The 27,268-nt window shown below is 37.8% G+C and overlaps 1 protein-coding gene across 18 annotated transcripts in view; it reads left to right on the forward strand.

The window, feature by feature from the left end:
* The window catches only part of NCKAP5 (NCK associated protein 5), a 909,219-nt gene that overhangs the window by 257,020 nt on the left and 624,931 nt on the right, over positions 1-27,268 (forward strand). For 2 of the 18 annotated variants that reach the window (XM_036235772.1, XM_036235776.1), the window contains exon 2: positions 17,323-17,418. The exons of the other annotated variants lie outside the window; for them this stretch is intronic. The gene's annotated coding sequence lies outside the window, so the exon portion shown is untranslated. The remainder of the gene's footprint in view (positions 1-17,322; positions 17,419-27,268) is intronic. 18 annotated transcript variants of the gene reach the window in all.

Consider the following 27,268-nt stretch of genomic DNA (forward strand, 5'->3'; position numbering starts at 1 on the left):
TGACCAGGTTCTTAGAGCCTAATTCTCATGAGGCTGTTCTGGATGAATTGGTTTTTAGTATCACCAGAAACCTTGAGTGTACCCAGTGCTAGTCTTTGACAAAATTGCAAATGAAATCATTCTTCTTTAGTACCAGGGGCCTCCTAAACAACCCAGTTTCTGCCTTTTCTGCCAGCTATCCATCGAAAGTAACTTTCTGGATTGAATCCTAACTAAAATACTCACAGATTATTAATTTGAAAGACATGAAACTTTAAAGCATTCCTCATGTAACTGTAGGGACTACAATGGAGTCGGACAAGATGGCATTCCCTGGATGGGCATGAAGGATTCAGTCTCATTCCATGAGCTGACTTTGGAGTGATCAGAGAAGGCAGGTTTAAAAACCACAAGTAGATTAGGCTAGTGCAGCTGGTGCAAGAGAAGGCTGCAGAAAGAGAGAAGCTTAGAGAGGTAGGTAAGAGCAGGGCTCCCCTTACCAGGCTACGGACCTTACTGAATTTTACTCTGTGGACAGAAGGAAGATAATGAAAGGAGGGAGGGAGGAAATTCTTATAAGAGTGCATGTAGAATCCTGACTTAAAATCCAGGGGTAGTTCTCCACTTCCAAAGCAATGCTAACCAAGACCCTCAGAGCTGCCCTATCCCCTCTTTGAGAGAAACGCCTGCTGTTACCTCTCATCTTACATTGGCTGATGCCTCACCACTCAATAATCTCTCCCTCTGCCCCACGCTCCCCCAACTTCAATTGTGGCTTAATCAATAACAGTTTTCCTCTTCTCCTATCTACCTGTCTTTGTCCACACTTATTTTCTCATTTTGGTCTATGTCCTCTAGTAAAAAGTCTGGAACTTATTTCTGCCCTAAACCTGCACTTAGCTCAAATCCCAAATTGCTTTGGTTTACTGTAAATTTATCTTACCAAGTGTCGCGTTTGCACATCCATACTAAATACCCACACGCCCCTCAGGCATCCATGTCATCAGACTTCAATATTAATTCGTAATGTACCAAAGGTTCAGATGTGCCTTGACCAACAAGGCTGGAAGTCTTTGTGAGATGTAGTGGGCCAAGCCTGTCGCCTTCCAGGTCATTTTACTTAGAGACAAAGCAATTCAACTCTGATAGTGACAAATCATGAATTAGTAAACATAATAGAATGGATAACTCTGGGTTTTCTTTCCCCTTATGTGTGGTATAGACTATTTGGGGAATAAATCTATAATTTCTTTATCATTTTAGGTTCCCTTGAGACCATGGCCCTGTAAGTTAAAATTAGAACTATTATTTTCCTTATCTTAAAAACGATAACATCTCATGTGGAAAGGATGAGTAGACATTCAACAGTTGATTATGTAATATTATGTAACAATCTGTCCAGCATTGCCAGGATCACAGGTAATGTAAATTTCCAGAGAGAATTACTATGCATATTTTTACATAGTTGAGATTATACTGCTGCTAGATATCCTGATTCTATCACTTCATCTGATTTCATAATTATTTCCTGTGATTAAAATATGTTCATATATATTATTTTTCACAACTACAAAATATGCAATAACATATGCAGCCAGTTGTTTTCCCTGGACATTTAAATCTCTTCTAAATTTGATCAGAGTTACTTTTTATCCACAGCTGCCAATTTTATTGCCAAAGGATTCATTCATAACCCTAAGATAAGTAATAGGATTGTTATTGGTCAAGCAACCTCAAACTAATTCTAAATATATATTTAAATATATATGCAGCATTGTACCAAGGTTTCTTAAATTTACAGTAGTCAGATTTTTAAATCTGTGAACATTTCATAGATTTCATCAATACATATTGAGTTAAACCAATTATTTTGAATGTAATTTTTTATTTACAACATACATTATGACTGACTATCACCAGGTTATGCACTGAAGTTAAGATGTCTCCTAAACCACCAGATAATATTTTCTGAACTTACAGTTAATTTAGAAATTAGATGATTTATTTGCATACTTATGCTCATAGTAGAGTCAGTGCACCATGAAAGAGGGTGTGATCTTTCTGTGCCTAGCACACCTGACACATACTGGTAATTCAGTAGATCTTTTGGGATTGAATTAAATCTTAATTCTATTACCAAAAGCATGGACATCATTACATGTTATGCTTTTTACTGGCTTCATTCAGCTCTTACCTTGCAGAGTATATCTATCATGTGGCATATTAAACTAGAGTTGTGATCTTTTATGGGTTATAGGTTTCATTCAGTTGTTCTGGTAACCGGCAACATTAAACCATAGAGTAGAAAAAGGTTTAAACAATATTGCCATTTAAAGCTGTTTTGTGATTTTTTTTTTAATAAACAGCATTTAGAGTTAAACTTTACCTTGGCTTTGAATTTTATTAATGATGCTTTATTATAATATACTTATTTTTAATCATTTTAGAGATTATATTAGCACAAAATCAGCATTTCATATACACATCACAACTTTAATGAAAGGCAAATAAAAAATAAATGGACACCATTTAATCGATGTATTCTTTTCTTAGGGTTGCTATAACAAATTATCATAAACTTGGTGGATTAAAGCAACAGAAAGTTTTCTTTCATAGTGTGGAAGCTGGACATTCAAAATCAGGCAGGGCTGTGTAGGCTTTGAAAGCTCTAGGGGTGAGTCTTTCCTTGCCCCTTCCAGCTTCTTTTGGCTTCCATTCATTCCTTGGCTTATGGCTGCATCACTCCAATCTCCGCCTCCATCTTCACGTAGTCTTCACCCTTCTCTCTGTATCTGTCTTCCTGTGTCTCTTGTAAAGATCCTTGACTTAAATACAAAGACCCCTTTTCCAAATAAGATCACAGTCACGGGTTCCAGGATTTGGGATATGGGCATATCTTTTTGGGGACCACAATTCAACCCATTATAATCATTGACTGACAACGTTAAACTTCAGATGTCACTCTACTAACAACTAGAAGCTGGATTTCTGAGAGACTGAAAATTGCAAACTTCTTTAATACCAAACTGTTTTATGTATGAATCTGCAAAAGAAAAGGATGAGTAAGTACAAGATGGAGAAAGGGCGTTGGCAGCGGGCCTGGAGGGAGGATGAGATGCTTAGAACCAAAAAGTAATTTAAAAATATTTAAGAGTGCTGGGTAAGGAAGATTGAGATTAAAAATGGAAAGACTTTTGTTTGCCAAAAATATGTTTTTGCAGACATATAGTATTACAGACCTGCTTTATATATTTATGTAGCAATTTAATAGGAGCCAAAAATGTGGTCAATATCAATGGAACTTTTCTGTTTTAAATTGGCATGACTTTATGTGTAAACTGACCAGTTTTCACAGTTACTTAAACATATTTAAATTGGGAGAACTACTGAGACCCCTAAATCCCCCCTTTTTTCATTAATTTTGATACACAAAAGTCTATCTGTACTGTGCCATATGGTCAGAAATGGAGCCCACACCAGTTACTTGAAGACGTGATGAATGAATTAAGTTAGTTCCCTTACAAGTATTTCTAAATATTATTGAAGGTTTCACACTGTCTCTTTTAATAATCTGCAAAAAGTGTTTTTATTTAAGGGGATTTCTCTTCAGTGGAAACATTGTGTGTGTGAGGGGGTGGTAAAAAAATCCTCATATAAAATGCCGAAAATGAAATCCTGAAGTAGGCTTTCCCATTTCGAATCCTTGCCTCTCAATATGTAAAGGATATTAGAAGAGCTCTTCTTTACCTTCCACAACTTACCCTACATCCCAGATTCATAATAATAGCTGAGTTTTAATCTTAGGGTCAATGAGTCATTCTTGATTTGTGCAGTAAATACCCTGAGCCTTTTCTGGATGTAGAGCTCTCCATAACCTAATTTCCTCCTTCTTTCCACAGACACTTCCCCTGCCACTGCCCCAAGCTCTTCACTGCCTCCTTAGCTTTTCTCTTCCTCTGCTTGGTATTCCTTTAGATTGTAAAAAAAGATTATTTTTTTTTCCTACAAATATTGGGAGAAGAGTGTTACAAAGATTGAAAGAAGCTAATTCAAGTAGAGTGAGGATATTTTGTTGCAAAGCTCCAAGGATCCCTCTAAAAGGAAGTGCACCTGGCAAGACATTGAACCTGAGAACCAGGAAGCCCTGAGCAAGCTGAGAGGTGGTCTCTGTGTTGACACTTCTCTAATTTTCTGTGTCTTATTTCTTTATCTGGATGTGGCTCCTCCTTTCTCACATTTTTCATTTTCTTCTCCAATACTCTCTGAAAAGTGGCCTCTACAACTGAATCTTCGTTTATGTGACATTTGACACAATTATTTGGGATGCAAATTCCCAGTCCAACTGCAGGTTATGAATTTCTACCCACATCCTGACTCTCTGATTGGCTGACTTTGAGTCAGGTGTTCAAAACTTATTCAATCACATTCACCAAATGGTGCCCTGTCTCTCTCCAGCTGCGGGGGTTGTTAAACTTGGATTGCCTTCCTCTCTCCATTCTGCTTTCCACATACCTCTATCCTTGGGCTTTGCTTCCAGTCATCCCAGACATTTTTCTCCAAGGACATCCATGTTGATGTATCAGACAATTTTGCCACTCGTGAAAGTTTATTGTCATTTTTCATACTCTCCAAGTAGAAAATGCATGTGTTAAAACAAACACATTTTCTTCTACTTCTTATGCTCATTAAATTTTTAAAAATATGGTTCAGAATGATTCCATTGACTGGCCTTGTTAGTCAGATTCTATTTTGTATTGAGATAATTTGAATTATTTGATAAAATGCTCTCATTTTGATGTATTAAAATGCACCAAGTCGAGATTTTTCACATATCAGTGTGCCAGATTTCTACAAAAGACTACCTTATGTTAGTGTTTCCCATCTTGGGAGTTCTTTCTTGATGAGTTCGAGTTTCTTTTCCATAAGAGTCAGCTGTGATGTGAGTTCAGAAGACAGTTCTCAATTCCCCAGGGACCAGGTCTCTGCTCTTACATAGGAACCAGAGGGTTAAACATTTGCCGGGAAGAAATTCATGCTTTCTCTCTTCCGTCTCTCTGGTGAGCAGTACCAAGTGTTGGCAGAATCTCCACCCACCCAGGAGCCCCTCCTTACTGAAACTTTTTCTCTATGAGCTGACACTGAGAGGGAGACTGATTTTTCAGAAGTCTCCCCAGATTGACTCCTCACATTACTGGTGTTAGAAATTGCACAAAGCTCACTTCATTTGGCTTAGATCTTCTTGCCTGAGAATCTCTTGAGAGAGTTACATGTGAGAATTATCAGCAGCAAAGACAACATTAGCCCATGCTTTGCCTGCATGCAAATTACAAAAAGCTTCCCTTCTTGTACAGATTAGAAAATTTTTGTAATACGCAGATTTATATGAGAACAAGGCTTATAACCACCTGCTAGAGAGTCGTAATAAATATAAAAATCTACAGTGTTACGTTGGGACACTCGTGAATTCTATAACATGCCTGATATTGCTCAGCGGCCCCAAAACACTTTATTACTATCTTCCGAAATGCGCCAGTACTTTTTCTGCAAGCAGATTTTGAGAATCAAGATAGAAGAGGCAACAAAATACCCCGGTAGACAGACAGTGGATGTCAAGGTTAGATAGAAAGAACAGACTTGGGATAAATGTACCCTTCACAATTACATGAAATTCTGATTGAATTTCATAGAGAAGGTTAGTTAACAAAAAGGCTATCATTGGACAGTATTTTCAGAAATTATTGAGTACACTGTTCTTCTAGGAGCCTGCAATAAAATTATCCAATGCACTCAGATCTGAAAAGACAATATGGCAAGGGTTATTTTTGATTGCTTTCAAGAGTTGGGTAAGTAGCCATCAACAAAACATTTTTTAAAAATAAAATTGTGAGAAGAAAGGTCATTTAGAATCAGAATCTTAGAGGTAAAGATATTTGAAAGATTTTTTTGAATGATTTTTAAGAGTTTTCCTTTTTTTTTTTTTGAACAAAAGAGTAAGGAAACAAGCTTGATTTTGTTGTTATGTTTGTTTTTTTAGAAAAGTGGCATGACTTGACATGGGTTATTCTAGCTGGGTAAATAGATATCAGTAATCTGAAATGTTCAAATTTCTGTCATTACTCCTTTATGGAAATGGCTTTTCCCATTTAGTCTTCATACCATTCTCACACAACAGGGATTTTGTCTCCATCTTGAGAAGCAGAGAAGCTCAAAGCATATGGCAGAGTTGGATTTCAGTCTAATTCCATCTAACTATAAGCCTGTATCTTTCCTATTACAATTGCTGTTCCACAGACTCAGCTGAATAATAATAATAATGGTAAAGATATTACCATGTGTTATGGGTCAAATTGTATCCCCTAAAATTCATACTATTTAAAAGAATTTCTATTTATATCAATCAATAAAGTTCTAACTCCCAGTACTTCACTATGTGACCTGGTGTAGAGACAGGACCTTTAAACAAGTAACCAATTTAAAATGAGATTATTAGGATGGGCCCCAGTCCAATGAGTAGTGTCCTTATGAAGAGGGAAAATTGAAGAGACAACACAAAGAAAGCATCATGTAAATGCAAAAGCATATATGGGGTAATGTGTCTATAAGCCAAGACTTGTAGACCCAAGTCCAGCAGACTCCCCAAAGGTAGAGGAGAGGTCTGGAACTGATTCTTTCTCACAGGCCTCAGAAGGAAGTAATCCTGTTGAGACCTTCGTCTTTGGACTTCTGGTGCCTGAAACTGTGAGAGAGTAAATTTCTGTTGTTTAAACTGTTTAATTTATGATATTTGTTACTGCTGACCTAGCAAACTGATAAATTGTATGTCTTAATTCAAGTGGTCAGAAGCCAAGGGTAAGTACCTGACTCCCATGTTTGGTGTCTTATTATAATATGAGAACCACTGTAGGTTTTGAGAAGGGAAAGGATCAGCATGAGATAAATGATTCTTACTCGGTGAATACTAGCTGGGATCAGCTTGGCTGGGAGAGCAGAGCCCAAATAAATGGGAGCCCCTGAAAATTTAAACAGCCTTACAACCACATTGTTCCTGTAGCTGGAGTTTTGCTTTATGCTTACTGATTTTATTTCTACCTTTTATTGGAATGGGCAAAGTTCATTGAACTTTATGTACCTTGATTAAACTCCAAGCAGAATATTATGACATTCCTTAGCTTGCCAGCTTTGCTGGCCATATTTGTTGCATTTTACGTGTCTTGGTGATTCAGTCATTCCTCCATGGTTCTCTCACAGGCAGCAGATGGGAAAGTTGAAACAGAAAAAAAGCGTGAGGGAGTAGGGGTGGTAGAGAGACTTACAAAAATGATGTGTTGGGTAGGGGGATAAATTATCTTTGTTATGTATGCAATAGTTTGGGTCTTGAGGAAAACAGAAGGTGCGTAGGTAAAAATAGAATAATTTTTATGTAAACTAATGGAAACTACTACACAATGATTTGATAATTCTAAGAATCCCCTCAAAATATGTATACACACAACCGAATTAATAGGGCAGTCTCTCTCCTGCATTAACTGCAAGGCCAGTTGGTAGTTAATACCATTCAATGTGAAAGATTACTTGTTCTTATCTGTTCTGACCCAAACAAGCCTTGGATGTTTTATTTTCAAACAAATCTTGAGCCTAAGCTATTACATATAAGCAGGAGTCTTCCTCATAGTATTGAGAAGTGTTTCTGTGAATGGGAGTTTATGGATGACATTGAATTAGTTACAAAATCCTTCCAACTCACCCACCTTTTACTGGTGGCCAGTGCAATGAGGATGGAGGCTGGCGGGCCCTGGGCGGCATGCTCCTCATGTACCCCAGCCTGGATTCTCTCGTTGATCTTTAGAAAGTTTTCACGTGTTAGTCCGAACTGTTTATTTCTTAAGAAATGCTTTCCTTATCTAGACTAATGTGTTACATAGGTTATTAACTGGTTTCTCATAGAGAATAATAATAACAATAAAGATCATAATAGCAGCTAACATGTAGTATTTACTGTTGTCAGCGTACTGCTTAGGATTTTATTTATCTCATTTCATATTTCAAAAGGACTAGTGGAAATGATCTCTTGTATTATTTCAAGACCAAGTAAATAAATCTATCTTTTAATTATGTCTGTTCACTGAGGTTAGACAGACCCTGGGTTAGGCATTTTCACATGTGATTTAAAGCTTTGATCCTATCTCCCTTGGGCCCGCCTTGAGGCCAAGGAATTGTAATTTCTTTGGTTTGCTTTCTCCTCATGCCTTTCTGGTGACTTCTTTGATAAATTGAGTTGTCTTTCCTCTTATGTGCTCTAATTCTGTTATACATTTTTTTGAGGTCCATCTTCCAAAATGGTACCTCGTGTTTCTATGAAGAATCCTCCCTATTTGTTCATTAAATTTATTCGGATAATGATAATCATTTTCAAAGCCCACACTAATGGGTTCTAATATCTCTTGTTCCTTTTGCCACCACACACTTTTAGGGATGAAGACTATAATCTCATCTTTAGTTTTTAAATTGTTACAGTGTGTATGTTCTTGCTGGTTTCCAGCTACTGCAGCCTCCCCTCCCCAATGCCCACCTCCTTCATCTGCATATCCATTTTTAGCTCTTGTCTTAGAAGGTCCATCTTCTCAGACAGTTTTCCTTGATCACTGAGTCTGAGTTAGAGGACCTTCCCAGATGTTCTCATGCGCTTGGCCTACCATAACTCGATCTCACTATTTTGTCATTATGTGTTTACTGTCTGAACATACAATGACAAGAAATTCAAAGGCAAGGACTGGATTTAGTTTACTAATGCCTAATATAGTGTCTGACTTCTAAAGGTCAAGCCAGAATATTTGTTGAAAGTGAATGAACAATGAATGTATTCATATTTACCAAATTGTATGATTGCTTATGAGAATCATTCATTATACAGGAAGCATCTCTGAAAAGAAGCTAGAGCTCTTCATAACTTGTCTTTATGTTCTCAATGCCCAGTACATGACCTGTTCACAGACAGGTGGCAAATGAAGGAAGAAAACAAGGACCAAGATCCCGATGAGACTCTCTTATGTCACCTTTCACTGTGTTTCTTGGTAGTCAATGCTCAGAGGAAGGACAAGCTCTGATATTTGGGTTGCTTTTTATTCCTTCCTACCACTAATGGCCTTTGGAAAGGAAAACCAGTGGCATGAGTCAGTTTTCCCTCCCAATATTTATAGCACCAAGGTTCTTAGTAGTCTTTTGTTTTGCTTCATAGATAGGAAGATGACTTAGAGAAGAAAAGGTCCCCATGGCGGGAAGGGTGGGTAAAGTTGCTGTTTATTAATTTCTGTTTGTTTTGGAGGCTGGGTTGTACAGGATTCCTGAAAACAGGTGGTAGAACTAATGTTTTTATAAATATTGAAAACTGCTAGCTTTATATATCAGTCTGTGATGCTGTGGTAACTCAGTGTGAAAGAAGAGTATAATTTATGTGTGGTTATAAACAGCAACAGTTCCCTGGATATTCCAGATCCACTTTATAGATTTGAAACACGCTTTGTTTTTGTTTATAATTAAAACTGCAAGAATTTTTATTAACTAATATTCACACTTCAGTGGTTCTCTGAATATTTCTGGGCCTCTGGTGATGACTGCTAGGCAAGTGCAGATGAATGTAAAATAATGTGCATATAGAAGCACAATTTTGATAACTCAAAATTCACATCTACTCATTCACATCTTTGGTATACCATCCAAAAATCTAGTTTCCAGAAAGAGCTGGTTGATTTGAATTTGGGACTGTCGGGGCAATCAGTAGTTCCTTATTCAGTAGATCAGCCTCATTATTTATATGATTACATAACTTGGTGTCTATACTGAGATGACTCTAGGTTCTGTTCTCTGAGACTTTTTCTGAAAAACAGTCAAATTATGAGAAGCTACAAGGTTAGGTTTAGGCTCTGTTGCTTATTACTAAGGGTGTTATTTTACATTAGTCTTATGATGTAATAATATACAGAATCTCTCTATATTTCTGGAAAGTTATGGTGAGCTAGATTCTCTTAGTGATAAATTAAATTGCCTTGTTTGTATTCGTGTGTAATGGGCCTTTGGGGTACATGTTAAGAGTTTGGAAGAAAAGAAGCCATTTCTGGACTTTGATAAATGAACCAAAAAAGCTAAAATAAATTAGATTTTAAGCTTCTTAAGTGGAGGCAGCATTTTATCCATTCCGCAAGTAGCCATTGTACTAAGTTCTGAAAATACAATGAAAAAAGAAATAATAATATAGTCATGGTCACTGTCTTCAGGAACTTCACTATCTAATGGGGAAAACAGAAACAAAGACAGATAATTATATTTGTTTTCAGTGGTGTAATACTTGAGATATGCACTTAGTAAACAGCAATACAATTAATCAGAGTAGGTATATTGGGGAGGAGTGAGTTTTGCAGACAGAGATGACTGAGCAGAGTCATGGGGTGGGGTGAGAAAGACCCTAGCTAACAAATGAAACCTGTAAGACATTTTGTGCTGCTGTAGCCTTAGTCGTGGGTTAGTTATTCATTCAAGTCGAGGGTGGAGAATTAGGGTCAGATCTTGGAGAGCATTGAGTGCCAGGTTAAGGATTTTAAATTTCACTTTTGAGTAAAGGAAAACCTGTGGCATGAGTCATTTTTCCCTTTAGACAGTTTACTCTGGTGATTCCACTGAAGTTGAGACTAACTAGCAAAATAGAGGCAGTGAGACCATCAGCAGCCCCAGTGAGAAATGATGAGATGAATAAAGGTACTGGATACTGGTTCTGTTGATGGACATAGTGTTTTAGAGGCAACTACAAATTCTGAGGATGAAGGGTGGGAGTGCAGAAGAGAGGGATGAGAAGCAAAACTTCCAGTTTTGAAATCCAGATGGCCAGATGGATGATGGGGCCAAGAGGAAGGAATGAGCGCAGTGGGAAACCAAATTTTTTTGACATATTAAATTTGATTTGTCCATGGGTCACTTAAATCAACATGTCTAATATATAGTTAGATATGCTAGTCTATCAGGATGGATATCTGGCCTGAATATTTCGGGTTAGGGGCTCTCGGAAAGTGGATAGAAGTTGGCACTATGCTAGAGGTAAAGAGTTCTCTCAGTGCAGAGGGAAGGAAATATAGGTGAGAAGAATAATGGAGATTTAGGATAGAAATATTTACAACCTCAGTGTAAAAGAAAGATATATCTGTATATCCGGACATTCTCAGGGCCTAACAGAAGGCTTGGTGCATATGAAAGTAAAAATGAATAAATTACCTATAAATAGATTCTGAATGGGTGAATAAAAGTTAAAAAGTACAATTAGCTACACAAGTTTTAAGGCAGTGATTCTCACCACTGAGTATATAATGGAGTCACTGAAGAGCATTTACAAAATCACCAGTGACCAAGCCCCGCTCTCCAGAGATGGGACTAATTATTCTGGGTTGGGGCCTCAATATAGGTGAAGCACTGGTGTGTATGTTTTTAAGTCTCCAGTGTGTAGCCAATGTGCAACCAAAGTTAAGAACTGCTATGCTAGAGGAAATAGTCAGCTGGGCAGGGTGATGAGGAGGTGGATGTCTTAGCTGGAAAAATGGGAAAAGAGCCAAGAGAAAACTAAGAAATGTTATAGTTACAGGAAAAAAGGAAAATTAGAAAAAGCATATTCTGTAACAGACCAGATAAAGTTCTTAGCCTAAGAAAGAATTAGATCTAGGGAGCTGGATTAAAAGGGAGAACTAATATGAAAAAATGGGTTCGTGTTCCTCCAGTCATTCAATCATATGTTTATAGCTTCAGGTCCTCTCTGGTATGTACATAAATAGGTACATTAAACTGGAAAGTCAAGGAGCTAGTCATCATTAACTAGTGCCCAGAACATTCCCAGGGGCTAAAATAGTCTCCACATGTAGACTAGAAGCTCTGGAAACAGTTTTACCCTCTTGGGGCCTGCAGGGTACCAAGCATGGACTTATCCTCTGAGACAGAGGTGTGTATATAAAGGTACTGACAACAGTGGGCCTGGTTATCAGGAATTGCTCACAGGACACAGCCTAATTTCCTTGCCTATTTTTACTGATAGGCAAGTATCACCCTGTGTAGGTTACCTCCCATCCTTACCTGTGGGTATAAATTGGGGGTAAGATTGAAGGCTGTTTCAGTGCTGAGGATTTGATCTAGATGCTTCAGGGATTTTTCAAATAGGGAAATGGCTCTAATTAAGATCTTACTTAGGTGACCCGGAAGCCATATGGTTGAATTTTAAAGTCTAATTTCAGTTTCAAGAATCTATTGTTGAAGGAAGAAGCCACTAGATAGTCACGCTGAAGATTTATGTGAAAATAATTTAGTTTATTACTCAACATTGGAGATCTCTGGCAAATGAGAGAGGGAGGGAGAGAAAATGTGAGATTGAGAGGGGTGGGAGAGAACTTGTACCCACGTGAAAATATGAGCAAGCACTAGACCATACGTACATTCCAATTGCTTTAACTCTCTTGAAGAACTTTGATCCAGTTGGCTGGGGCATATCTCAGAAGTATGTGGATCGTTTAGGGTAGTTAATTATCATCTTTGGGTATTTGAAACTACTTCAAGACTATGATATAGAGCAGGAGAACCTTGTGTTCTCTGTTGTCCTTCATGTTAAGTCTCTAATAAATACCAGGGCATTAGGAACTGGCCTCTGGTATGTTCTGTTGTTGACAGTTCTCAGGTTAATCATTGTCCCATGCCTGGGACTAACCTGAGTGACTATGTACTTGGCATCTGCCTCAAATTACAAGACTGACACTTGGTGGAGAGAACCGGTCTGAACGACAATTCACAAGACATTATGGCAGTTACATCTGAATACAGAGGAATGCCTCGGCTTGGATTTTAGGATAGATACAGCTCCCAAGAATAAGCCATTTTGTAGACATATACTGGTGAGCCTTATGAATGACTGATGGAGCTAAGGAGCCAATCCCCTCAGAAATTCTAGGATGCATCACTCTCTTATATGCTTGGAAGCTATGATTATAATGATTATTATGCTAGTTGCTTCATAAGCAGTGGCATAACCTTAAACACCAAGCTTTCATTTTTCATTCATTCATACAATATTTACTGAGTGTCTACTATGTATCAGATTTGGGTTAGCCACTGAGGATAAAATGGTGAGCTAAAAAGGACATGGGCCTATTTACATGGAGTTTGCAGACTAGTGAGAACAGGGTGGTGGGTAAGGAGAAAGACATTTATCAGGTAATGCCCTAATGAATGTATAATTATAAACTAAGGCAAATCCTCCTAAGGAAACAACTACTTGACCATGAGAGTATATTACAAAGCAGTGCCCTACACTGGGGAATCTGAAAGGCTTCTTTGAGGAAGTGAGTCAAAGTTGAGATGTGAAGGATGGAAAAAGATCCAGAAAGAGGTGATAGCATGTATAAAGGCCCAGTAGTGAAAGAAATCACAATGACTGTGGAACTGTGGGAGGCTCAGCATGCGAGAGATTTGGGGATAGTTTAGGCGTGAGGAAGGAAAGATGGATGGGGTCAGATTAAGTAGATACTCAAAATTCATGTTAAAATCTATGAGAAGGTATTGAATGGTTTGAAGTAGAGGCGAGTGACATTTTCAGAATCTCAATTTGAAAAAAAAAATATTCCTTCCCCTTCGTAGTGAACAGACTGGGGAGAGGGGCATAAAAAATGTGAGAAGCCCAGTTAATAAGTTATTGCAGAAGTCTAGGCAAGAGATGACAATATTTAAGACTAGCTTAGTAATGGGAAAGATAGGGATAAGTGGATAATTCCCAAGGTATCTAAACATAAATTTGATGGTGGTGGTTTTGATTGGGTTTAGATTGAGGTAGAGGGAGCAGTCACAGATAACCTTTAGTCTGAGTCCTGCACAACTCTATGAATGGTTTTATTGACAGAGAACAGTGGTGGTATTGCTTTAGCGTGGGTGTACAGTGCAAATTATGAGTTTAGTTTTTAATGTAAGGTTAAATATTTTTGGGATACCTAAGAACAGATGTTCTGCAAGTACTGCCTCAAAGTTAACCTGCAAAATTGCTTTCTGATACCCACCTACAAAGCTTCTAGAAGTAGCTGTGCAGTGTCCCCTAGAGGAACTTCCCATTTTGTAGCTTATCTCTACCTGAGGGCTAGGTAGAGACAGCATTGTACCAAAGAACATGACTCACATTACATGCTCTTTTTTTCCCCCCCTAGAACTAGGAAATGGTGTGGTTCCCTGTCTCCAAATCTACATGCATATCTGATTCCACCATGCAGGAACCATTTAGTTCATTGAGAGAAATCCTGGTTACATCGATTCCCAGTTGATCTCTGCTGTAACTAGCTTGTGATTTCTTTAGATCAATATTTCCTCTTGCCTGAGAGAGGCAGTTGAACTAAATACCTATAAGAGTTTTTCTGAGTCTAATGTTCAGTGATTCTAATTTCTATTCTCAGCCTTCACTAATCAAATAGCTTGGGGAATTAGAAAAAATATGTTTCTAGATACAGGGAGTAATATCTGGCCATTTCACAATCGTTGACATTTGTTTTGCTCACCCAACAGGGTCTTAAGTCACCTATTTTTCATTTATCACCTATTAATTAGGTTATTTATCATTTCTAGAAATTTTTAGATGGGGTAGAGAAACATTCCTTCTTAAATGTTGACTTTGATCCATAGGCCATGGTTACCTGTGGTGCTCTGTTGAGAAGGATTCTGGTGCTGTATCTTGGTTGAGAGGGGGAGAAAATGTCATAATCGATTGGTGAAGTCTGTCATTGGTACAGGGGAATGGTAGCACTGTAAATGCACACCTCGCCATCCCGGTTTTGAGATCTGGTATCTGTATGCCCTGCCAATACATGAGCACTATCTGCTGATTAAAACAAGTAATTGCAAGATTATCCCAAAGTTGTTCTGAGGCTGAAAATTTTCACCCTCTTTTATTGTGTTGAGTTCTAATGTCATTTCAATCATTTAGTGGGATAATAGAAGAGAAATGATTATATATCTAGTTCATTTTGTTAACACTGTTTAGCACTTCCTACAGAAAATATAAAACGTCTACTTTTCTGTTTATAAAAGTACTAGTTAATTGAAATAAATCTATCTTTCTGGGTAGGCTAAAAATCATACAGGAACTCAGGGTTAGATATCTATATTAAGTTTCTCAACTTTAATACATAATTTATTAAATAAGCAATTATATCAATTGGGTATCTTGTTAAAATCCAGATTCTGAGGTTCTAGTCCCAGACGTGATTCAGTAGGTCTAGGCGGGTCCTGAGATTTTGACAAGCTGCTTGTCTGGGATTACACATAGAAGAGCAAATGTCTAAACAGCATGAATAATTCTACATAAACAAAGATTAGGATAAGTAAATGAGAAGAGCCAAATGTTTGGTAGTTGGTCATATCCTAAAATTGCTTGCTTTTGACATATAATACTGCTTTCTAAATTCTCTGTATGAATTTATTTTTATATAATTTTCCAAAGACTAGAATGCAGGGAAAAAAGGAACTAGTTGACTGAAGTCTTTGTTTAATTGCATTTCAGACAATTAAATTTTTATTGAGCTCCTAGAATGCTCAATATATATTACAAAATGTAGTCACTTAACTTTCTTTTTAAGTTTTTAATTGTTTTATTTAACTACACAAATAATTATTGCTTACTGTTAGAAATCCAAACAGTGCAGAAATGCATAAAATAGAAAGTGAAACCAAACCCTTTCCCAAACCCTACACTTCAGATTTAGTAACATCATTACACAGTTTGAACAGTTTGGTGTGACCATTTAGACTTTTTCTTGTGCTTGTGTAAATCTTATCTGTCTGTGTATTCACATACATATGCAAATAAATAATTTAGGGGGAAAAAATAAATGTCTTTTTTTCCTTTCCAAAAGGGGAGAAGTAGATTTTAAGTCCCATCAGATGAGATTCAAATGGGCCAAAAGTAAAGATTTTCTCTCCTTTACGCTCATATTTCTGTGCTTTACTTTTTAATACTTAATACTTAAAATATAACATTGTAAGATTCTTCCCAAATAAATACATATACTTATTTGTATTTCCGTGTTTTAATTGTGTTGGACTTGTTCCCTTCATCTCACTATAAATCCCAATTTTTATTCTTTTAAAAAATGTCTCAAAAAATATCATATAAGGATGGGGTTGAGATCTCTCGTAAATAAATGACTGATGTGTTTCACTGCACTTTAAAGTATATTGACATCACAGTAGATTATTTTCTCAAATCTGGGATGTAACATTAATAATGCTCATTCATCTAATCCATAAGTGTTTATTGCACACTTACTATGTACCAGGCATTGAATCTTCCTATACCAAACATCGGGGATACAAAAGTGAATGAACAAGAAGGCCATGGTCCCTCCCCACATATTACTGACAGTCCAAGTACAGATAAAGAGCCTGGGGTGTTTTACTGAAATTTCATTCTAGGAAGACAAGACTTGGTAGTCTATGGGTTTTGAAAGAGAACAAGAAACTCCTGGTAACTTTTCTCTCTTCATTAGACATGAAAAGATGAGACCATCACTGCCCGGAGATTTCTTCCCTGGCTTTGGCCAGAATCCAGTTTGGTGAAATACATCTGGAGATCAGATGGAGGGTGGGGCTGTCCAGAAAATAATTCTTTTTTTGTGAGTACTTCAAAAGACAGGCAAGGGCAAGACTAAGAAACTGCTATTATTTCGAACTGAGAAAGATACACACAGGAAAAAGGGTGAGCTTTATTAAATTATTTGTTAGAGCAATGGAGTGTGAAATATGTGTTGGTTTTTCTTTTTTTTGACCCATGCAAAGGTGGAATATGAATTCATGCTGCAAATTCAACTAGCATTATATATAAAACCTATTTTGCATTAGACACCATTGGTATATTATGCAAATAGAGTTCTATCATTATACGAAGACTACCATTATTGACGAGGCAGCTCTTAATAGCATGGTTACATTATCTGGATATTGAGAGCACCAGGATTTATTCTTCTGTAGCATAAGTTACTTTATTATCAGGGTTTCTTAAGCTCGTTTAGTGAAATAATTAGAAACAAATTGCTCATATCCGAATTGGTAGGATAAGCTCCTTAAGAAATCACCACTCCACAATCATTCCAGATTGGGCTTCTGGAAAAGTGCCCTTACAAACTTTTATCAGAAAGTGTGAAGACTATATAGGTTTTAAATTTAATGCTTGATAATCTTCTGACAACAGTTGAGCAGTATTTAATGAGCTTAGACTCTCTGCAATTAGGATGTTCTGAATTGAGCTGAGAAGAAATGGAGGGAGGTTTATTATTATTTTTTTTTCAGTTAATTTCCTAGGTGGCGTGTTCTGCTTTCCCTCTGATATCCTCTCCTGCTGGTGATCTGCTTCCTGTGCTGGGATGACAAGGCTTAGGAAGAAAGGTCAGACAGGTTAATTATATCTGCTGCTCTTCAGTTCTACACCCCCGTGCCTGATATTCAAGCTTTGGAGGGAAGTCATCCCTTCCAATTTAACTTCAGGCAATTGGATGCAGAAATTGGCAGATGGGAGCTAAGAAGTTGGATTCAGATTTTCCAAACTGGTTATTCTGTGAAAATTTGAGAATGCAGATCATTTTGTATCTGTAATTTATCTAAAGAGCAGAAAAAATTCTGAGGATATCAGTTTAATGTTAGCACCAAATTTGTTTCAATTCACTGACATGCCTTATCTCTCTGGTTAAGTTTAGATTTTTTCAAACTTCACTCATTTGGGTATAACCTTCATGATTTTCCATATCCTAGTAAGACTTGTGCTATAATTTACTTATTTTTAAATGTCAATTCTTTTCTTAACTTAGCATAACCATAAAGCAAGAATATTAATAAAATCATGAGGTTGGTTTTTTAAAGAATTTAAAAAAATTTTCAGTTACAGTTGGCAGACAATATTATATTAGTTTCAGGTGTATAACATGATGATTTATATAACTTACAAAGTGATCACCCTGATAAATTTAATAGCCATCTGACACCACACATAGTTATTACAATGTTGCTGACTATTTCCTTATCTATAGTTTACATTCCCATGACAGTTTTGTAACTGCCAATTTGTATTTATTAATCCTTTCCCCTTTTTTATTTATTCCCCAATCCCCTAATGTCTGGCAACCATCAAAATGTTCTCTGTGTCTATGAGTTTGTTTCAGCTTGTTTGTTTGTTTATTTTGTTCTTTAGGTTCCACATGTAAGTGAACTCATATAGCATTTGTCTTTGTCTGACTTACTCCATTCAGCACAATACCCTCTAGGTTCATCCATGTTGTTGCAGATGGCAAGATTTTATTTATTTTTCAGGGCTGAGTAATATTCTGTTCTACACGTACCACTTTTTCTTTATCTATTCAAACATTGACGGACCCCCAGGTAGCGTCCATATCTTGGCTTTTGTAAATAATGTTGTAATGAACGTATGGATTCACACGTCCCTTCAAAATAGTGTTTAAGGTTTTTCGGATAAATACTCAGAGGTGGGATTATTGAGTCTTTGTCTCTTGTTATAGCCTTTCTTTTAAGGTCTATTTTGTCTGGTATAAGTATTGCTACCCTGTTTGCTGTTTGTTTCCTTTTTCATGAAATATCTTTTTCTATCCCTTTACTTTCAGTCTGTGTGTTTTTTTTTGATCTGAAGTGAGTCCTTTGTAGGCAGGGTCTTGTTTTCTTATTCATTCTACTACCTCATCTTTTGATTGGAACATTTAATCCTTTTACGTTTAAAGTAATTATTAGTAGATATGTAGTTATTGCCATTTTATTATTCACATTTTTAATGTTTTTTTTCTTTTTGTTTTTCTTAAAGAAGTCCTTTTAACATTTCCTATAATACTGGCTTGGTGGCGATGAACTTCTTTAGCTTTTTGTCTGAGAAGCTCTTTTTCTGTTCTTTGATTCCAAATAATACTTTGCTGGGTAGAGTAGTCTTGGATATAGGTCTTTACTTATCATTATTTTGAATATTTCATGCCAGTCCCTTCTGGCCTGCAAAGTTTCTGTTGAGAAATCAGCTGACAGTCTTATGGGGGCTCTCTTGTAGGTAACTAATTGCTTTTCTCTTGCTACTTTTAAGATTCTGTTATTGTCTTTAAGCTATAGTATTTTAATTTTGATGTGGCTTGGTGTGGGCCTCTTTGGGTTCATCTTGTTTGGGACTCTTTGCACTTCTTGGGCTTGTATATCTATTTCCTCCACCAGGTTAGGGAAGCTTTCTATCATTATTTCTTCAAATAGGTCTTCAGTTTCTGGCTCCCTTCTTTTTCTGGTAGCCTTATGATACAAATGTTGGTATGCTTGATGTCGTCCCAGAGGCCCCTTAAACTATTCTAATTTTTTGGATTTTTTTTCTTGTAGCTGTTCTCATTGGGAGTTTTCTACTACCTTATCTTCTAAATCGCTCATTTGATCCTCTGTTTCATCTAATCTATTGTTGATTCTCTTTAATGTATCCTTCATTTATTCTTCATTTTTGAATAATTCTATTTTTATGTTTTCTTACCTCCATTTTTATGTTTTCTATTTCATTGTTAAAAGTTTTCACTGAGTGTACCTACTCTTCCCTTAAATTCTTTGAGCATCCCTATAACCAGTGTTTTGAACTCTGCATCAGGTAGATTGCTCGTCTCCATTTTGTTTAGTTATTTTCCTGGAGCTTTGTTCTATTTTTTCACTTGGGATTTGTTTCTTTGTCTCTCGTTTTGCTGCCTACTTGTGTTTGTTTCTATGTATTAGGTAGGGCCGCCATGTTTCTCATTCTTCTAGTGATCTTATATAGTAAGTGTCTTATCTTGTGGTGCCCAGTGGCACAGTCTTCCATGGCTACCTGGGCCGGGTGCTCTAGAGGTGTCCCTTGTATGGGTTGTGCGTGCCCTCCAGTTATAGTTGAGTCTTAGTTGCTATTTGCATGTCAGTGGGAGGGATTGACCCTCAGGCTGATTTATTGTGAGGACTAGCTGGTGAGTGCTGACCCTTTGGAGCAGGATTCAATTAAGCAGGGCTCTGGTTTCTGCTGAATTTTCCCTTTGGGTGTGTTCTCCTCAGATGCAATTCTAGGTGGTGCTCCAGTTATATCTGAAGCTGACTACAGGGATTGTCAGCCCTCAGGGCCTCCTGAGAGGGACTTTAGCCACAGCCTGTATCCTGCCTGGGTTTACCTGCCACAAGACACCAAGCAATCCACGGATGGCACCACACGCTGTTGGCTTGGGAGTGCCTTAAGGGGCCAATCCGTGAACTGAGGCTTACTGCACTAGTTTTGGGCTTGGGGCTGCTCAGCAAGAGGTATGGAGCTCCCTAAGGCCAGATGCTGCTTGTTTGGTTTTGTGAACCTTTAAAAGATTTTAGGAAAGTCTGTAGCATGAGCCAAGCAAGACAAGCCACTTATATGGAAAAGCCACTGGAAGCAGCTTGGGTAGGCCCACAAATTGGGAGGGGCGAGGTCTTAGAGAATCATCAGGGTGGGGCCAATAGTGTTAGCCCGTTGATAGAGAGACTCAGATATGGCAGTCGCCTATGCATACATGCCAGGATGGGGAAGGGCTTAACAAAGGAACAATGGATTCTTCCAGCATGTCTGTTTAAGAGAAAGCTTGCCCCTCCAGCCCTTGCCCTGAAGCTGGACAATTCGGTTCTTCCACATATGTCCCTGGTGCCTTTTAAGCTGCTGCCCTAGCGCTGGAGATCAGAGCAAATGAGTCCATTGGTAAGTCTCCTCTACGGCCCTTTAAGAGGAAAGTCTACGACTCCAGGCACCCTCTGTCTCACTTGGCCACAATCCCTGCTGGTTTTCACAGCCAGAATTTGTGGGAACTTCTCTTTTCGGTACTGGAATCTGGGCTGGAGAGCTTGGGGTAGGGTTGAGACCCTTCCCTCCTCAGAGAGGATGTCTGCAGCCGAGATATCCACCCCTATTCTCACCTGGCACCCACGGGTATGTGACCAGTCTGTTCTGCATCTTTGCCCCTCCTATCAGTCTCTAGGTGGTTTCCTGTAAATGTCTCCAGTTGTAGGACTTCTGTCAAGTTATACTTCAGGTGACTCTCAATGATGATTGTTCTGTAGGTTAGTTGTAATTTTGATGTGATTGTGAGAGGAGGTAGGCATGGCATTTACCTACTTTGTCATCTAGACTAGAACTCCCCAAGCTTGGTTTTATTATAAAAGAATTATAAAAGTTTAGTTGTATTTATTTATTTTTAATATATACAAAATAAATACATAGCTATTAAGGTATATTTTTCTGTGAACTGCGTACAGTCAATCCATAAAATTTCAGTGGTACATGTAACCCCTGGGGTAACTCTGCTGTGGCCAAGCTTGGTCTCCCTGGATTACTGATATTTGGGGTGGGTTGTGAAAGCAGCACTGGCACTAGCTGTTTGTCCTCCTCCCTGTGTGGATCAGAGTTTTCATTTAATTCATGACCAAGGACAATTTGGGACCCACGCCTTGGCTGGCTCCATCATGAACCTGGTCCAGCTCTCACCTTTTCTCAGCTCCCTGACTATGTCATGTGCTTTTAAGAACACTGAGACTGCTTCCTTTCCTCTAAATCACACACTGCTTTGCACAGGTGGTCTGTGAATAATTTCCAATTGAATAAGAGGAGAGGGGCTAATTAAGGTGCTACTTAAACTTATTTTCTCACTTCCCTTTGCCCTGCCTCAGAGCTCTTTATATAAAATGCTTTCATTGAATATTTTCTGCTTGCTTTTTTTTTTTTTTTGCAAGTTTTGATCCAGGTGAGGGAAGGTAATAAGAATAATTTATTTCTTCTTACTTGCTTAGTGAATTTTAAATAGTGTTGTTGGTGGTGAAATTCTTTGCTACAGTATTCACCAAGAATTTAATAAGGTTGTTGCAACATTTTTACAATATTTACTCTAGATTATATGCTTTCTAAAATCCACCAATACACTTAATAATTTAAAGCTTTGGCTAATCAAAATAATTAATATTTGGCTTTGGAATTAATAGAAACAGGTTTGTGACAGATTTTATATTTTCATTATATATTATTCTGGCAGCGTTAAGCTGAAATTAGGAATAATAAAGAAATATGTGGTTTCTAGTGGATGGTTGTAGATGAATGAGAGAGAAGGCACTCACTTGTAGTTTTTTTTTTATTTGTTAGATTTTCCTGATACCTAAATATTATGTCTTATATCTCAGACATTTTTGCCCATGCTACTTGATGAACAGAGTCCCCAGAATTGATTTCAGGCCTCTGCAGAGCTGTGAGGTTTTATGTGCTTGTCTAAAAAGAAATCCAAATTCCCTCCAGGAATGGGACATATTAGTGGCAACTTTGTCTTTATTTTACATTATCCCCAGCAATACCTAGTACTTCTGTGAACCAGATCTTAACAATTGTGCTATTCTGCCTTTCGTATTTGTAGTCTCAGCATGATCATGATGGGAAATGATAAGAGATGAAACTGGAAAGCTATGTAAGCCCTAAATGCTCTGGACTTTATTCTGTAGACAATGGGAAGCCACTGGAAGTTTTTAAGTAGAAGAGTGTGGTGATCAGATCTATGTTTTATAAAAATCATTGAAGCTGCATTTTGCAAAGTAGGTGAATAGAGGGATGAGATAGGCAAACTGGTTAGGAAGTCTTTGCAAGGATCTTGATGTGGCTTGATTACGATAGAAATGCAATGACAGTGGCCTTGAGGATGGAAGAAAGGGAGTATATTTCAAATGTATTTAGAATGTAGTTGCAAGATAATTTGGTGGCATAGTACTTTGGAAAATGGGGGAGAAGGAGAAGTTGAAGATGATACTCAGCTTCCTGGTTTATGGGAATGGCTGAATAGTGATGCCACATCTCACACATGGTTTTAGTCGGACGTGAATATACTGAGTTTCACATGTCATTTACCATTTATTGGAATTTGCTCCTAATTTCTAATATCATTGCTTTTATGAATCACTTATTTTTGTTAGGTTTGAGTATATATGCTGAATTTGAGATATCAGCTGTCATGTATCAGAGATAATTCATTTCTGATACCTATGTCTTTGTAAATTCATTCATTCATCAGATGTTTTTTTGGGTATTTACTGATATTATATTTTGGACTGGTACTGAGACCCTTCTACTCATTCCTATTTTACTTGTGCCTGAGTACATAACCCAGCCATTCTTGGAGGGAATCCATGTTTCCCTGAATGCCTAGCCAGGCTTTTCATGCTGGAGAACCAGCTTCCCTGACTTGCTCTTAAGGGCCACATTCTGAAGCACTGTCCTCCATGCTTGTGCTGGTCTTCTAGACATTAAACCCATTTTCCTTTTTAAACTTCCTATATTCCTTACATACATCCTCTTAAAAAATACTGGTTTTGGGTTATTATCTATTTTTCAGATATTTAAATATATGCTAGATTCATTTCATCTGGCTCATTTCACAGTTCTGGCCACTCCCAGCCTACTTTTTTCTTCTTACAACATTACTAATACACTAGAAGAATACCAATATATAATATCATTTTGGAACATGAAAAATTGTGGTGGGTAAAATCTAAAATGCCAGAGAGAGCATAAGATTATTGGAGCAGTGTGTTTTTGAATGAGTACCTACCACTCCAAATGACAGTCGAAATTAGAACAGCATTTCTTGTAGGGATTTGCCCTATTGCCAGATAAGCACTACTTCTCTCCATTTCCTGCTACCACTCCTTCCCTCAATTGTAAGAAGGGCATAGACCTGGAGAGTGGCTGAATTTATTAATTTGGGACTGTCCCACTTAGGAGGGTTTGAACTCCAGTTGTTGGAGTGACCATTGGCTTTGGGGTCTATACTTAATAGAAATTCAGGAGCCCTCAGAGTATGTTTGAGCAGAGGAAATACAGTTGGTTTGGCCTTAGGCAGAAAGCCTGATAAGTGTTTTCCTGAGAGTGATTGCTTCTCCAGTTGTGTACCTCTTATTATAATGTACTTTGGAAATGCTCCTTTCCCTAATGACCAACAGCACAGAGAAAAGTAAGTTCCATGATTATTTTGTGATTAGTTTGCCATCTGTGTGACAAGATGTTGTCTGGAGATGAAATGGAGATGGGTGGTGGTGGAAGAAGACAGGATGTAAAAGAAGAAAAGAAGAAAGAAAGAAATTCTTAACCATTGGAAGGCCACTAGCATGTGGTCACTAAAAAAGGTTTGGGAGCATGGAGAAGCTGAGGAGAATTTATCCAGTTAGAAGGGGTTTAAGAAAGATGGGTAGGGGAAAGAATTGTAGGATTGACTCTGAGTGAATGCACATATCTAGAAGAGAAGTGTATTGTTGAGAAGGAAGGTCCTTCTTAAGCAGATGAGCAGCATAGCTGGATCCAAGCAAAAGAGACTTATCCTCTCAATACATGCATTTACACTAGATGTAAGAAGGAGAGCTGTCATCCGAGAGTGGCTTGGAGAATTAAAGGCAAAACCCTATTGGTCCTTCCTAGCAACAGTATGGTTGGGTATACCAACTCAGTAGAATATCCCAGGTAATTCATCAGCCTGGGTATAGGTTACTCCCTAAGGCAGACAGTTCTGTTTGAGGGAAAGATTTGCTAAAGGAATGGGGATTATACAAGAGAAGGGAAGAGTGGATATTAAGGTCAAAGTCTAGGAGGAATATTCCTTTTTCTTGGGAAATGGAGTGAACAGTGATAGACATAAGGGAATCTTCTCCCTGATTCCTCACAGGATGCAGACAGAGAAAAAGGAGAACCTGTCTCAAAGACAAATGTGCTTTACTGCAGATCCATGGTCAGAACCATACATATGCTGCTCAGTCACTTTTTAAAAGAGAGGTGTGGGAATGGTAAGACTGAAGGTTCTGAAAGAAAGGAGGAGAAAATTGAGCCAACACTGTTGAGAAGTTGGTGCTGCACTTGCTGCTAACAAACACTATAAACCACCTACTCTGGGGTTTGTGACTGGTGAGATGGATGGGAGGGTAATTGTCAGAGAGCTCTGTAAGCCTCTTGCACAAGCCAGACCTTCTGAGATGGAAGAGGCCAGCCATTCAGGTCCATGTGGATTATTCACCCTATGGCATCCAGAATGCTTTGCAGGGATTATAAACCCAAAGAAATACTGGGCACTGGCCCTGCCCTCAGGGATCCCACCTGAATTTTTCACTTTCATATTGGAAAGTAAGGCTGAATGAGTTATAGTAATTTGTTTAAACTAATAATTTGTCATATCCAGCACTTTCCTCTATTAACAAATCTCTCCCATTTTACTTTTAGTGGTGGCATCACATTTGCTAAATCCTAAGATTTGTACATGAAGTGCGTAGAGGCATAAACCATGTGTGAGTTGGTGGTATTATGGGGAGGAAGGAGACACGCAGTGGGAACACAAGAAAATTTCTCTTAGTAATTTGAGTTGTCTAGAAAAAAATGTTTGCTTAATTACTTCCGATTATTACATGTTACTGTTTAACTCTTATTTCTAGAGGCTGATATACTTGCAAAAAAGGGAAGCTGTTTAATAGTTTATTTTTCTACAAAGCAAATGCAATATACAATATTATATAGCCTTCGAATCTAAATATTATGTGCTTCTCCCTCATGCTGGTGCTCTCAAGGGCATTTGTATATACGGATATGTGTGTGATAATCTATCTTTAGTCCTCCATGTGATTTAATCCCTACAAAGACAGTGTTGATGGTATTACTAAATATACTACTGTATTTTGTGACTCCTAAAAATATATATTTTTTTAAATTAAAAAAAGTTTGGAAAATTAAAAAAAATATATAGACTTTTCTTCCAAGGAAATGATGTCCTATGAAGTCCAGGAGGAATCTAAAGGGGTCCTCACTTTGTCATATGTGTCCTTTCAGTCTGTCTGTACTCATATTTCTCAGATAAAATCTTGTTTTGCTTAGAAAGCACATTTGGCTTACACAAGCCACTGCCCAAGGCAGGGTCATTCTCAACCCAAATTGTGATATAGGCCAGGTTCGAGGTTCATTTCCCATCCTCCTACCTGTGTTTTCTGTGCATTTTTGGACTCTTGATGGTATCCCTTTATCCTACTTCTGATGTCCTGCACCTGTAATTGCTTTCTGCCATTGTCTTTCAATACTCTAAGACTGGATACATGTCTTTACACTAACACATAAGCATAAAAACACAATGGAATACTAATAGTATCTAACATTAGTACTTATTATGTGCCAGGCCTTTTGACAAATACATACATCGAATCATATCAACAATCCTATATTCTAGGTAACATTCTATTATTCCCATTTTATAGATGAGGAAACTGAGACATAGATAGAGGTTATATACTGTAACCAAAATCACATGAATTAAGCAGAAGAATTAGGACTGTAACCCAAGGGAATCTGATTCCAGAAAATTGCCTTTTAAATTATAAAATAATTCTGAGAAATGTAACATATTTAAAAAGAGTAAATCTTAAGTCAATAGAATGAATATCTAATTTTGGAGCTTTGAGCCTAAGCCAGTCCTGATAGAGACATTTTAGATGCTCATAGGTGTGAAGCATTGGAGTCCTCCTACCTGTGAGGAAGAGACTTTTGAAATCAGCATAGCTGCTACTTACTTACTTACTTATATTATCCTTGAAACTAGGCTGTGAAAGTGACTGTAAAGAGGACTGTCTCAGGAGGTATCTTCATTGAGGAGTTGTCTGGATAGTGACTTATCTAAGGGGCCAAGGATTGCTTCCAAGGACTTGTAGACTGGCCTGGATCCATCTAGAGTGTCTGAATCACTGGAGCCTGCTTTGAGCTCCCCAAAGGTTTGCTTCAACTGCCTTCTCATCCTGTTGGGGAAGTGTTTATATCATCAAAATTACCACCACTGAAATATCTGGGCATCACTGATCTGAACTATAATTAAGTTGTTTTTTTCAGAGCCCAAGTGTGTTCTACAAAGGACATGCTGATATTGGAAGGAAGGATACAACTCAGAAGGTGACTGTGGTGGTAACTGGTCAAGGATGAGGAAGCTCTGAGTTCTGGTCATTGCAGTATGCTTAAGGGGAAATGGGAAAATTGAAGGATATTTGGAAGGAAGAGGAGTAGCAAGGTCAAAATGTTTCATCATGTAACTAGTAGTATTCTGGACCCCCGAATCTGTCCTGATTCAGTTAGTCTAAAATAGGTACTATTTAAAGCATCCCATGGTGATTTTGGTCAGACTCTTCACCTGACATTGAGGTTGGGCACAAACATCCAAGATACTTCCAAAGATATCAGTCTTTGAAT

Source organism: Rousettus aegyptiacus, unplaced genomic scaffold (assembly GCF_014176215.1).
Source record: "Rousettus aegyptiacus isolate mRouAeg1 unplaced genomic scaffold, mRouAeg1.p scaffold_m13_p_2, whole genome shotgun sequence".
NCBI lineage: Eukaryota > Metazoa > Chordata > Mammalia > Chiroptera > Pteropodidae > Rousettus > Rousettus aegyptiacus.